We start from the raw sequence: 11753 nt of genomic DNA, 5'->3' as shown, positions 1-11753 counted from the left end.
ACACAGTCACACACACAATCACACACACAGGTACACATATATATACACAGATATATGCATATACCCAATTAACAGCACAAAATTGAACCAACCAAGCTAGAATCGAGCGGCGGCTAAGCGGAAAAAGGGCTAGAAAATAAGAGCGACGGAGAACAAAATCAACAGGGAAGGAGAAACGGGAAAGCCACAGGGAAGGAAGAGAGAAAACGCAGAGAAGAGAGAGAGAGAGAGAGAGAGAGAGAGAGAGAGAGAGAGAGAGAGAGAGAGAGAGAGAGAGAGAGAGAGAGAGAGAGAGAGAGAGAGAGAGAGAGAGAGGTCGAGGGAGGAAGACAATGAACATGGGGGTTATTTATTTTTATTTTTTTCTCTTCTTTTAGCTGCACGACACGTATCACAATTAAAAGGATATGTGTCAATTCATTTGTATATGAATTCGACACATGTCCGAACAGTACCCAGGGACCCGAATTTCGCAATTATCGAACCGAGTGAAATTTTAAAACAATTTCATAAAATCACGAAATTGGTCTCAAAATGCTATAAATATCCTGGAGTTAATGAAAATGTAAATTTCGTAATTTAAAAAAAAAATTAAAGTGCAATTTATACCCACTTTTTAGCAATTAAACGAATCAACGCGCGGGTGAAATCAATCCCAAAAATTTCCAAAATAATTTTAAAATTCTCAGAATATTATAAACTTAATAAAATATGAGTTTCGTGATTTTTGAAGAATTCTAGAATTAAATATAGATTTTACAAGTAAATCCAGTCAGAAAATCATATAAAGAGAAATAATTAGTGAAATATTGATTTCTCAATTTTATAAAATCCTAACAAAAATTATTGAAATTATAAAATTATAAAACCAATTTTAGAGACAATCCAAATATTTATGGAAAACTGTAATAAAATCACTTTTTAAAAACGAGACAGAACCATAAAACTCAATAATAAATCACACAATCCAACCTATATACCAATAGATTACAGGCAAATAATAAAAATAACACACCGCTGCCAAAACCAATACACATATTTTATTTAATTAATTATTCAATTATTACACTTTAAAATAATAGAAAATATACGAGTCGTTATATCCTTTCTGTTGGGTCCCAATGTGTTTGTAGAAGGGGGGGTTGAATACAAACAGTACCGAATAATCGAATTAAATGCGGAATAAAAAATGTGAAACAAAATTCAAGTTAAATAAAAATATTATTAAACTTGAAAGGTGTTACAACAACTGTATCGATTACAAGGAATTAATCTCAAATTAATTATCACAAATCTAGAATAAATTCGACATGAACTTTTTCTATTTTTGTAATAAAAAGATTCAAATGCTGAACGCAATTTGAGATTAAGTTCTAGGGATTTTGATCCGCTAGATTGTTACACAAGAACAAGATAAATAATTCTAGTGGTTTGGATTTAACATTAACAAACTAGAAATTGATCTTGAATTTCTGCAGATGAAGAATGATATTTTTCAGAGGCGGCTGCTTTCTTTTGTTCTTGTATTTGATTGAGATTATTGAAAGAAAAGTCTTCTGCTTCTTTTTAAATCAGCACAACAATAGAATTGAATTGGCATGACAATCCTATAGCTTGTATGACTTTCGGTAGGACAATTGAATGAACTAGCAAGACAATCTGAATGAACTAGCAAGACAATCAGAATGAACTAGCAAGACAATCATCCTCCTAGAGTGACTTTCGGTGAGACAATTGACAATGGCCTAGCATGACAATCGGTATGACAATCCTGATTGTCATGCTAGTTCATTTTCAATTGTCTTGCTGATTTAATGCTTGAATTTAATCCAATTAAACTTCTGAAAATTCCTAAAATTCCTAGAATTAAATCAGAATTAATTAATCAATTAATTCAATTAATAAATAAATTATTCTTCGCAGATATAATTTATTTTCTTAATTAAATTAGATGACTCAATTAATTAATAGAGAATTAATTCTAGTCTTGAGCAGCAACCATTCTTCTGTAAATCTTCTGAAAATCACTGAAAATTATGAATCAATTCCACCACTTCAACGTTGACACTCGATGTACTGTCTGGTTCATGAGTGACTAACTTCCGTGACGTTTCTTCATGTCTTGACTCTGACACTTTGATTTTCTTCAGATTAAATTCTTGTAATTTATTGATACTCTGATGAGATCTCTGTCACTTGATTAAATCCACGATCTTGATTTATATCACTGAGGCATGATCAACTTCTTGAACTTCTTCCAGTGAATTAACTCCTCAAGTCTATAGATGAACCTTGTCTCTGAATCCTTTGACAGATATTACTTTGCGAGATCTCTTTGACGGTCGATCCACTATTTACTTATTACATTCTTATTTGAGTTGAGTTGAATCCTCGAATATACAAATAGGTCTATGACATATGACTTACAATCTCCCCCTATTTGTTTGTTAGACAATAACACACAAATACCTAGAGGATAACTCAACTAACAAATAAGAAAAAGATATAAACATACATGCAAAGTAAATAGCAGAAAATTTCTGGATGAGATTTAACATTTTCCAGATTCCAAGTAGATGTTCCTCTAGACTGAACATATCTTCAAGTAGTTCCATCTTCATTTGTACAACCACATTTCCTGTTGAGAAGCCCATATCTCTTGCTTCTCCCCCTATGAGAATCAACTGATTAAAGAAGATCACCTTCGTTTTACCACCTCTCCCGTACAATAGGATCCGCAGATAAAAACCAATGGTACTCCCCTAACAGCTTCTTCCCTTATCAGAAAATCACCTTGTGTTTACCACCTCTCCCGTACAATAGGATCCGTAGTTAGAAACAACAATGGTGTGGTGTAGTGTACAAGTAGGATCTTTTTCTTCCTCCCTGCTATTTCTCCCCCTTAGTTGAGGAATCCTCCAAACTATTACTTAAGCTTCTATCTCCCCCTTAAAGAAGGAATGTATGCCGTCGTCTGAAGGAGTTCTCATATTTCACTTGGTTGGAAAAGAAATAACAAGTAGTTTCTCTTTCTACCTCACTGTGAGTGTGTGATTCTGTTTAGTGTACCTCACATGTGTTTCACTCTTCTCTCCACTCGTGTTTACACTCATTCTCACAAGTGTATCACTCTTCTCTCATAGCTCCATAATCCAGCTGTACCTGCAAGGAAAATCACCTTAGCCATCCTTAAAGGAGGTCACAGGTGGTGCAATGGGAGTTCACAAATCCCCATCCTTGTTAAACTCGTCAGATGAATCTGAGTCATAATTTACAAGTTGCTAGTTTCCCTTTTAGGGTTCCAGATTTGAATTCTGGGAGGGTAAACAATGATCCAAAGAATTTAGCATAAAGATCAAAGTTCCCTTCTAATGTCTGTGAAGACACTTCCTTGTGACTCATCAGGTAATATCTGAATCATTGTCAACAAGTTGCCGATCTGTACCTATGTCAGATCCACTATCCGCAGATGCATCCAGGGGATTTAAGCCTGGGGAGGTAGACACTGACCACTGACATATGGCTTTTGGATCAGTATCCTCTCCTAACACCTGTAAAGGCAATTGGTCCACTAACGAACCTTGAACAATCGAATCTGACCTTAAAATGGTCGAAACTCTTGTTTCCGTCAACTCATCCTTTATGTGTGTAACCTCTCCTTGTGCATCAAGAATTGTTTATGTTTGAAGTGGTGACACTACATCGGATACCTTGGCCGACAGGCAAAATTCAATAGACTCACCCTGTTGAGAGAATGAATCTAGTAACTGTTTTTGTGCCTTTTCAGCCATTACATCTTTTTGAGAAGATGTATGGGGGATAGCAGTTGTCTCGGTTTAAATACTTCTCATCTATGTAGGAGACAGAGCTACTGGGTTGACTACAGAACCTTCCTTATGTGGTGCACTAGGCACTATCTCCCTCACGCTCATTCATACTACTTTTAGTGGTAAGAGAGTGTTGGTTGGTTCTGTTTTTGTGTTTGTCTTTACAGTCTGGGATAGACGTTGTGGGTTTTCAACCTCATGACTGTCAATGAAAGAAAGTCATTGGAGAATGAACCTGTAACACAGAACATATGGTAATAGAGAGAAAATGATTTACAATAGTGATTTCAAAAGATTTTACATGAAATAAGAAATCACTAATGTAGAAAGAAGTTTGATTTTGTTTTTCAATATGAATGAGTTTTTGATAAAACATTGATCACTTAGGGTAAAGTCTAAGTAATTCTCATTCATATCAAAAGCTTACAAATATCTGCAACATAATGTTAACAACATATCATTGACCGATACTTGTCAAGTACTTTAGATACTAATTGTTATGTTGCATAAACAATATACCACTGCACATATAAAACAATATGATTGTGCTTAGTGATAAGATAGTTATTAATATGACGACTCTACTTATTCATATAAAATTATAACTTCTGTTAGAGTGCCATACCATGTCCTTGACGATTGCTTGAGCAGTATACTAGTTCATACCAACCTGAAGTGAGATTGTGAAGAAGAGATTGCATAGTCCAATAGATCTGCAGCTGCAAAGTCCATGAACTGTGGTGCACTGACTTCCTCTTTTGACTCACCAACCAGGAGTACACTTGTACACATCTTACTAGAGTTCAATTCCAAGTGTAATGTGCAGCAGGTGCCTGATATGTCGTAATATTCTCAAGTCTCGTCACTGGTGCTATATGTTGGATACTGCTTCCTGATAATAACCTAGCACAATATACAAAATTAAAATGATAACATTCCCAGCTTGCAAACAGCCATATCCCTCGGATAAACCTTTGCTGTTATCTCCAAAGGTAACCATGGGGCCAGCTTTCTCAACCACATTTGATAGCAGGGCTCTATCTCCGGTCATATGTCTTGATGATCCACTTGTCAAGAATCCACACTACCGGTTACACCTGTATACTGCCCTGCACTTCAAATGGATTAGACCTTCTTCGGAACCCAAACTTGGTTGGGCCCGGCATACTTGTAGAACTGTCCTTTGTCAGACAAAACAACATTTTTAATTTTAATGGTCTCAACATTCTCAATGACTGAACATTTGACCTTGTAAACAGCCTTAACAAATTTCTGTTTAAGCTTAGGCACAAATGTCTCCTTTCTAGCCTTGGAAGGACTAGCAGTCTTAGACCTATCATGCTTCTTGTTATTCACATGCTGACGAGGAGTAGTCTTATCATTAGACACATGCTTACCATTAAAATAAGCATACATCATATTAAAAGCACAAGACATACAATTAGCAACACCACATGCTTTATGAGAGTGATTAACAGCAGGCAATTTATGCATGGTAGACATGGCATTATTGTTATCCAACTCATGTGTGTCTGAGTTAGTCTCAGTTGCTTTCACAACTTTGACTGGAACTTTCGACTCACTTGACTTGGAAACAATCTTCTCATAAGCATGATCCTCAGCACGTATTTCTTCTTGAATAACAGAAGAGGTCGCATCAAATGGTTCAGCAATTGATGCTTTATAGAGGGGTTCATCAACACCCTTAAGCACATGTGGTACTTCCCTCCCTTTAGCACAGACATGGGGAGGGGAGTTTATGCCTAATTCTCCAATAGCAGCATTGTAATCATAACCTATTCCAGATGTTTGATTAACAGCTTGCTTACTGTAGAACTCTTTAGCCTTCGAACAAGAATTGAAGTAGGCTCTAACCTTAGTCTCAAGACCGGTGATCTTGTCTTTGAGAATAGTTTCGAGTTTTCTATAACAGTCAACTCTATTCTCTAGAAAAGATACCTGTTCTTTTAATTTGTCTTGATTAATGTGCACAAGTCTTAATTCATTGACCTCTTTCTCAAGGTCTGTGATCTGTAAACTTAACAGTTCATTATCACGACGTGCACAATCTAAGTTACCTCTTAGATGATAAACCATTTCAGCATCAGAAAGTTTTACCTCTATTCTTGACGATGAAGCTTTTCCATCAATAGCCATAAGAGCAAGATTTCCTTCATCTTCATCTTCACTGTCAGTATCATCCCAGCTTCTTCCCTTTGCCAGATAAGCCCTTTCAGAGTTCTTTCTTACTTGCTTTGGCTTCCTACATTCTGTGGCAAAGTGTCCCAACTCATTGCAGTTATAGCATCTAATGGTGCCCCGATCAACCATCCCTGTTTGGTATCCACCACTGCTGGTGTTAGAGGATGAAGATCCACCTTTCTGGAATTTGTTGTAGTTGGACTTGTACTTCAGCTTGGGATTCCTCTTGAATCTGACATGGGAGAATCTCTTGACAATTTGGGCCATTGACTCGTCTTCCAATTGCTCCAGCTCTTCCAAGGAATAAAAATCATCACTTGATTGATTTGTAGTAGGAGGATCATATTCTGCTACTAACTCATTTTCCTCAGCCTTGGAAAACTGTACCATTCTTTCCAATTGTTGAGATTGTTGTTGTTGTTGACCTTCAGCTACAAGTGCAGTAGATGTGCTGACCATTCTATCCTTCCCGTAGACTTCCTTCTGTTGAATCTGCTCCAACTCATAAGTTTTTAACACTCCATAGAGCCTGTCCAAAGAAATCTCACTCAGATCTCTAGCTTCTCTAATGGCAGTGATTCTATGTTCAAGATGAGCTGGCAGTGTTAAAAGGAACTTTTTGTTGACCTCCCTGATTGAATAATACTTTCCATTGATGTTCAGGTTGTTGATCAACGCATTGTACCTCTCAAACACTTCAGTAATTCCTTCTCCTGGATTTGATTTGAAATGTTCATATTCAGAGGTTAGGATTTCCAACTTGTTCTCCCTAACTTCCTCTGTGCCTTCATTAATCACCTCAATAGTTTCCCACATGTGTTTGGAATTTTTACAGTTCATCACATGTCTGTTCATCAAGGGATCAAGGGAATCAATTAATATTAATTGAAGACTGGCATCCAAGGAGGCTTCTTCCTTCTCAGCAGGAGTAAAATCTTCAGGCTCTTTTGGATAGGTTCTAGCTTCAGTAGTCACCACACCATCTATTATTACCTCCGGTTCAATAACCATCGGAGTTTTTATACCCTTCTTTAACAAGTTTGAATATTTGGGATTTGCAACTTGTAAAAATAATAGCATCTTCTTCTTCCACATGATATAATTCTCTTTATCAAATTGTGGAATTTTAACGGTTCCAACTTTATGTGAAGTCATTATGAATTTTTGAATAAATAAAAATTCAAGGAGTTGAAAAATCACAAAAGTCTAGGATCTTGATTTGTTCGTTAATCAGAAGGCTCTGATACCAATTGTTGGGTCCCAATGTGTTTGTAGAAGGGGGGGTTGAATACAAACAGTACCGAATAATCGAATTAAATGCGGAATAAAAAATGTGAAACAAAATTCAAGTTAAATAAAAATATTATTAAACTTGAAAGGTGTTACAACAACTGTATCGATTACAAGGAATTAATCTCAAATTAATTATCACAAATCTAGAATAAATTCGACATGAACTTTTTCTATTTTTATAATAAAAAGATTCAAATGCTAAACGCAATTTGAGATTAAGTTCTAGGGATTTTGATCCGCTAGATTGTTACACAAGAACAAGATAAATAATTCTAGTGGTTTGGATTTAACATTAACAAACTAGAAATTGATCTTGAATTTCTGCAGATGAAGAATGATATTTTTCAGAGGCGGCTGCTTTCTTTTGTTCTTGTATTTGATTGAGATTATTGAAAGAAAAGTCTTCTGCTTCTTTTTAAATCAGCACAACAATAGAATTGAATTGGCATGACAATCCTATAGCTTGTATGACTTTCGGTAGGACAATTGAATGAACTAGCAAGACAATCTGAATGAACTAGCAAGACAATCAGAATGAACTAGCAAGACAATCATCCTCCTAGAGTGACTTTCGGTGAGACAATTGACAATGGCCTAGCATGACAATCGGTATGACAATCCTGATTGTCATGCTAGTTCATTTTCAATTGTCTTGCTGATTTAATGCTTGAATTTAATCCAATTAAACTTCTGAAAATTCCTAAAATTCCTAGAATTAAATCAGAATTAATTAATCAATTAATTCAATTAATAAATAAATTATTCTTCGCAGATATAATTTATTTTCTTAATTAAATTAGATGACTCAATTAATTAATAGAGAATTAATTCTAGTCTTGAGCAGCAACCATTCTTCTGTAAATCTTCTGAAAATCACTGAAAATTATGAATCAATTCCACCACTTCAACGTTGACACTCGATGTACTGTCTGGTTCATGAGTGACTAACTTCCGTGACGTTTCTTCATGTCTTGACTCTGACACTTTGATTTTCTTCAGATTAAATTCTTGTAATTTATTGATACTCTGATGAGATCTCTGTCACTTGATTAAATCCACGATCTTGATTTATATCACTGAGGCATGATCAACTTCTTGAACTTCTTCCAGTGAATTAACTCCTCAAGTCTGTAGATGAACCTTGTCTCTGAATCCTTTGACAGATATTACTTTGCGAGATCTCTTTGACGGTCGATCCACTATTTACTTATTACATTCTTATTTGAGTTGAGTTGAATCCTCGAATATACAAATAGGTCTATGACATATGACTTACACTTTCCCCCTTAAAAAGATTCCGTTCTCAGAATCTGACTTAGCTAAACAAATGAGGATATTTATCAAGCATGTCTGACTCTAATTCCCAAGTAGACTCTTTTACTCTAGGATTTCTCCAAAGGACTCTCACTATGGGGATCGACTTATTCCTAAGGACTCGGTCTTTACGACGTAGGATTTGGATTGGCTGTTCTACGTAGGACAAATCTGGCTGAAGCTCAATGGGTTCGTACTCTATAACTTGATTCAAATCAGGAATATAGGGCTTCAACATGGATACGTGGAACACATTATGGATATGCTGCATCTGTGGCGGTAACGTTATCTCGTAGGCAATTTTCCCTACTTTCTTCAAAACCTCAAATGGTCCTATAAATCTGGGACTAAGTTTACCTTTCTGACCAAATCACACTAACCCTTTCCAAGGTGATACCTTTAGTAACACCAATACTCCTATCTCGAAGTTCATATTCTTTCTATGCAAGTCTGCATTCTTTCTCTGCCTATCCTGGGCTGCTTCTAGCCTTTTCCGAATCAACGCCAATCCATCTCTGGTTTGCTGAACCAACTCGGGGCCTAACACTTTCTTCTCTCCTACTTCATCCCAATACAATGGTGATCTACACTTACGTCCATACAAAGCTTCACATGGCGGCATTCCAATGCTGGCATACTTATACTGGCTCAGGTTGGTTTACCACATGCAAAAAAAACTAAGTACAATTGTTTGTACTAATACTCACCTAGTCGAAGGTTAGGAAGTATATAGATAAACCAAGTACTCCCCTACTGGTTGCCGGTTGGAGCTTGTGAAAATAAACTAAGTTCAAAAGCTCCCCCTCCTTGGTCGCATGTTACAAATGAATACCTGATCGCAGCTTACTCCTCAGCCACAACTTTGTTGAACATTCAATTAATTTGCGTGGTTCAATTTCAGCCACACACTTTCATTGATATAAGTCTACACTCAAGCAATAGAAGTAATTCAGTAGATTTGTTTATCTTCTTCTCCAACAAAAAAATGAGAGCTGATAAAACAAGAAGCAAAGATTTACAGAGAAGCTCTGACACCTTGAATATCCGTTTAACTTCTAACCGGAGTAACGTTATAATGCCCGGTTTAACTCTTGTATATTCATAGGGGCATTATAAATGTTACCCGGTATTTAAATCCTTAGACAAACAAAAGCTAGATCATTGTATAGGATTTAATTTCTTGATCTTTGTAGAAGCTAGGAACTTTGTTGTTCTTAGATTGTAGCCAGTTAATTTATTTACCGGAGTGTAGCAACACCCCTCGCGGATTTATATATGAATATATATTTCCCCGAATATCTTGTGTTCCTCATTTTATATTCCCAAGCACTATTCACCTCAAGAACACAGAACCACTAACCGAACACTAAATTGTATATCCGCAAAATATTTGAAAGAATTTAACCGAACAGATTAGTATTATCACAGTTCAAGCATGTTTTTCTAGGAGCATTGTGAAAAGTTTTATAAGTACCATTTTCATTAACACCTACTTTACTATTCCTGTTTTTCCTAAACTTTTTCTCCTTTTCTTTCATGTGTAAATCTTTCAGCTTTTGTTTAAGCTGTTTTCCGAGTCATTACACCAATATTTACTGATCTTTTGTGAACTTGTTCACTCTTATCAGTATTTAAGTTTGATTTAGGTGCTGAGGTTGAACCTACCTCATAAACTGACTTAACAACATCAACACTTGAATTAAACTTGATGGGCTTAAACTAAACTTTGTTTAGTTTAACCTTATTATCAGTATTTATTGGTTTAACCTTCTTAGTTTCTTTTCCAATCTTATTATCAGAATTAGATCTATTTGTATATCCTAATCCTGATCCCAACAACCATTCTTTAAAATTTCCTGAGTTGTCTTTCTAAGTTAGTCCAAAGTTTAATAACTTTTCTTTCTTTAGCTAACTCCTGTTCTAGATAAGCATGCTTTTCTAACTGTTTCTCTTTAACATAAACAACATTATCTCTTTCTTTTTGAATTTCTAGCATGGAAAGCAACTCAATTTTTTGGTGATAATTCATTTTCTTTAACTCAGAGTTTTCACTCTTGAATCTATTATTCTCTAAAGTTTGATGTAATATCCAGGATATGACGTGTAAATATTTTTGTCAATAAGTAAATATTATGTGATTATTATGTGAATTGTTGGTGAATTATGTGTTAGTTGGTATATGTGTTTGATTCCTATATGTGATAAAATTTGAGAAATTTAATTTTTATATGTCTAAAATAAAGTATAGATAATTTTGATATTTTTCTAGTGATTTATATGTGCTTATATGATTTTATAAAGCATTTATAGATTTGATAAATTATTTTTCAGATTAATTATAAATTATTTTGAATAAACGGGAATCGTCCAAATTCAATTGTTTTTTATATTTTTTACAACCCGGAAGTCTCGTAAAAACTCCTTTCTAACCAAATTTGATTATTCCGAGCATTTTCCGTATTTTGACTTTTTCGATCCGGAGTACGGTTTTACCTCTGCGATTCCAGACGCAAATTTTACGATACTATTTTCGTTCGGTGAACGGATAAAACCTGTATTTTCGAGAAACATGATTTTTTTTGCTAAATTAAGTATATATCAACAAAGGACCAGGGATCAACAGGGATCTACCCTATGCTCTATGACAGGCCATAGAGAGGGAGCTATCTATAGCCAATCTAAAGCGAAAGATTGGAGATAGAAAGCCAAAAAGCAAACAACAACAAAAAATAAGCTACAAGCTATAGAGCAATACAAGATATACAGGTATGTAAATCAGGCCTATTACAAGCTAGGTTGTTAAACCAAACTGAACTTTGCAGCCTAGCCACCAAGTCAACCGGAATCCCATGCAAGAGCTTAGATGGACCAAAGACTCCCTTATTGTGCGCGCGCGTATTACGCTCCCTCCAAATATGATAGCAGAATATTTGAACCATGCACAAGGCAAGGACGCTCCTGGAAGAGTCCTGGAGATCAATCAAAGAGTTAAGCAGAGATAGCCAAGTGTCTCCAGCAATCGAGAGGCCTAGCATAGCAAGAATCCGAGACAAAATCCATTTACTATAAGTGCAATGAACAAAAAGGTGCGAGATTGTCTCCCTACCACCAATACAG

The sequence above is a fragment of the Apium graveolens genome, chromosome 10, assembly GCF_009905375.1.
Source record: "Apium graveolens cultivar Ventura chromosome 10, ASM990537v1, whole genome shotgun sequence".
NCBI classification, from domain to species: domain Eukaryota; kingdom Viridiplantae; phylum Streptophyta; class Magnoliopsida; order Apiales; family Apiaceae; genus Apium; species Apium graveolens.
This window is presented reverse-complemented; position numbering follows the sequence as displayed.